The sequence below is a fragment of the Manacus vitellinus genome, unplaced genomic scaffold, assembly GCF_001715985.3.
Source record: "Manacus vitellinus isolate BGI_N305 unplaced genomic scaffold, ASM171598v3 scaffold_3_pilon, whole genome shotgun sequence".
Lineage (NCBI taxonomy): Eukaryota > Metazoa > Chordata > Aves > Passeriformes > Pipridae > Manacus > Manacus vitellinus.
Genome location: NW_021940535.1, coordinates 756,873 through 760,905, shown reverse-complemented (window position 1 = coordinate 760,905; position 4,033 = coordinate 756,873).

The following is a 4,033-nucleotide window of genomic DNA, read 5'->3' as shown; positions in this document are numbered from 1 at the left end:
TGGGTAAAAATGGGCTTGGTTTGACATGAGAATGAATTGCTGTAATTGAAATATGCATTTTCTCATCTTCAGACCCCTGGAAGGACGAATTTCACAGTAAAGCTATGTAAAATCTAAACAACTGCAAGTTGTACTGCCAATAAACACTAATGCTTTTACTATGAATTCTGGTGTGAATTTCTACAACTCCTGAAATACACTTTAAAAATGTTTATTCATTGTAACATTTCTCTTTGGGTTAGAATTTTTTCTATGCTTTTCAGAAATGAAAATTAAGTCAAGTTGTACTCCCTCTGGTGAATGATGTTTGTAAGTGAGAGGAAAATTGTAATGTAGGAAAGTTAAGGCATTATGCCTATAAAGTACAGGGAATAAGGAGTGACTGGAGGTTCCAGGCAAGGACAAGTTATATGCAGACATTAACATGGCCTTGAGAAAATACACTATGTACAAGATATGCTTTTTATAAAGTTACAGAAATAACCAGAAGTTTGAAGATCAGAAAAAAATCAGTTTTTCAAGCTTCAGACATTTCACATTACAGCATTATAAAGAATACTACCTTCTGTTTGTATGCTTATGTGGGAAGAAACAGTCTAGAACAAAAGATTTGGGTTTTGTCTTCCAGCTATAGATGGTTTTTTTCCATCACCTTATGCTCAAAGTCTTTTTTTATTTGGGATAGTAATTTCCACAGGAAATGGTTATGAATCATTCCCTCATTTTTCTTTCCACTTTTTTCTCCTCAAATTCAGAATTAATTATTTATAGAATTAATTTTTGTAAATTTTTTAAATGCTTTCAATCTCTTCCATATAGAGTCAGAAAGATTTTTGAGAGGGTTTTTTGTCACTGAAAGAACTTGCAATTTTTCTCCTTCGGTTTTGCAGATTTTCTGAACCTTGAATATAACAACATTTATCTTTCTATCACAGGAGAAAGAGAAGCAGTCTCTTTAGTCCTGCATATCTGTAATTACAACCATAATCTGCAGTAGCCTTTTATCTCAAAGAAAATAGGTTTATATAGGGAAATGAGAAGCTATGGAAGAAAGGAATATAGACATTGTATTTAAGAAGCTGGCCGATAATTCAGTAGTTTAGAACAGGTCAACCATTTTTTTCAGTAATATCTCAAAGATCAAGTGACCAAAAGTAGCACTGATTATTCTCTTGTACGTGGGGACCAAATAATTACAGGTACTTTGCTGCTTTTTTAAAATGGATGCTTGGCCATGGTATGAAGTGATATACTATGGATACTTTTACAAAGGTTTATTTGTTGGCTAAACCAGTAATTTATCTCAAATATAGGAAAAAATCAAACATATTCTCTTTTTATAGAATTTGTATAGTTTGAAAAAAATCTAAGCCACAAAACCTTTAACCAACTGCAGAAGATACATGAAGAACTAATAAAGTGATACATTCAAAATCTGTGGTTAAGTAAGTATGATCACATTTAATATTTCCATGTAATTGCCATTTTGACAACTGGTTATCTTCAGAGCTCATGAGTGGAGCCAGTGCTGTTCAAATTTAAAATAGTACCTGATTTTGCAGCAGTGCTGAATTCTGGGCAAATAGTCAATCCTGCTTGCTTTAGCTGCAAACAGCACCATGCGACTAAGCCCTTCCCTGAATTGTCTGCTTATGTGTCAGCTGAGCATATCTCATCCTCTCTGATCTCTCTCAGAGAATAATATGGGAGCTGAAACATGTCCTCTTTGAAACTGGGAAGTACAGACATGGATAAAATGTTTAAAGCTGAGATTCTTGGGTTGATAGTATATCCCCTCGCCCTAAGGAGGACTGGAACCGTATTAAATTATTCTTAGAAGTCTTCTTTGGGCTCTATTTAGTGTGCTGAAAATCAACAATGAAATCTTGGGGAAGAAAGTAGATCAATGTAAATCCTATAGCCAAACAAAGCAAAACCTGTTTTCCAATCCAAAGATTTGACTTTTGGCTGTGTTGCGGGGTTTCTCTAGAACATGGTGGAGATTTGGGAGGTTCAGGTTGGTTGTGTGCGTACTGCGGCCTGCCTTTTTCAGTGGGGACACCACATTACAACTGTGCTTTGCTAGAATGATTTGAATGGAGTTCTTGCACCTGCTTCTTCTCTTTTTCATTAGCTTGCAGCACTCTTCTCAACTACTGTATGTAAATTATTAGTTACTCTGTGGCCATAGGAATTTAAGCCATTATGGAGCCTATTGCAGGATTGGGACTTCCTTCCCCCCCCTGTTTTGGGTAATGCTTTATGAATATCCTTTAATTGCATTATGTTGCAAAAACACAGAGAAGCTTGGATCCCAGCAGAGAACAGTAGTACAGCTTTCATGTCTCTTCTTGACCTCAATCTTCACTACTTTGATTAAACAGCAGGAAAGGAAAGGAAACCTCCCTCATAGCTTTCCAAAACAATTGCAGTACTTTCGGTCCTTTTGCTTTAGTTTGGCTTGCAACAATTACAGCTTTGGCCTCACAGCAACTGCTATAATTTCTACTGCAAAAGGATTTCAATTACAGCACCTTTTTTTGCACTATCGAACCTTTTTGGTAGGTTGCTGTTTGGGGAATTAAATTTTCCATGTGGTGTGGCTGTGAGTAGAGAAATGGGACTTTCTCTATTTGTCCTTGGGTTTGGGCAATGCTGGAAAAGTACACATTTTGAGCCGTTTTATTTTTTCATCTTTTTAACATCTACACAGTTTGCATTCAACATGACATGTAAATGCAACTACTGAAGACAAAAATAGTCTTCCACAAGGAGTATATTTTAAAAGTCTGAAAAATAAAAATGCTTACTAGTAAGCTCATAGTAATAAAATAAAGGTCTAAAAGGTCTTTGAGTGCTTTCAAGGGAAGGACTTTTACAATCAGAGCCTGGAAAATGTCTGTTTTGTGACAGGCTGTAGGTAGGGGCTGACATCACACAATGAAGATGCCCCAGAGACAGCATGGTGGGAAGAGACAGCATATGTCTTCCTCTAAAAGTGGCAGGGAGCTGCCATGCTGTTGGGATTTGGGGAATATCTATGAAGGTACCACAGCAGGGTAAAATCTTTCAATCTTTAAATAGCAGCTGCAGTAAGCACCTATTCTATTGGAGTGGGGGGGAAGGAGGTGGTAAACACTGTAGGTTATAAAATATGTCTTTTGAAAGGAAAAGCATCTGTGAAGAAAACAGGAACTGACATCTTGAAGCATAATTCCCAGGTAAGCTGTCCCTCTGCCCTGGATGGCAGGCTGTCCAAAAAACAGAGATTTTCCTCAGCACATGGAGCTCCTTTGGGGAAACCCACTCTGCCCTCGTGAGGGCCACACTGCAGTGTGGATGGTAGTACACGCAGAGAACATGCTCTTTGGAAATCCCTCACCAAAGTCAGGTGAAGCCCCAAGGCCAAGCACACTGTCCTAATTTGAAGCTGAGAGCTGGATACCCAGCTCTACTTCAGTGGGTCTGACTGAAAAAGAGAAATGGCATGTAGTGATGTGCATGAGCTTTTATGGGGTCTCTGGTACATTTTTTTAAGTAATTAATTTGGTTTGGTTTGTGTTTTGGTTTGTTTTGGTTTTTTTGTTAGTTTGTTTGGAGGGGGGGTTGTTTGGTTTTTTTTTCAATCTGCATTGGCCAAGTAAGATTGTGAAGTGCCAGTAGTTGGTTAAAGAGGCAAATGTCTTTAAATTGACTCTTAACAAGATTGGGATTTGTCTTGTGACATTAATGAAAAAGAGTACACATCCATCTTGGACTAAAAGGTGAATCTGGAAATACAAACCTGTCCACCACCAGAGTGGTTTGGCAATATCATGACTCCCAGGGCATGCTGTGTTGTTCACGGCACACAGACTGAATGTCAAGATGCTGCTTTCCTACGAGTGCTACCTTGTGAACGTACTCTTTTCAATTGTTTGCAGCTTGGAAAGCCTGCCAAAATGCTAATCTGAGGGGGTTTTGCCTGAGTTGGAGTCTTCTAGTACTATGAGGGAAGGAGCAGATACACTTTATAACTACAGCAAAAACAAAA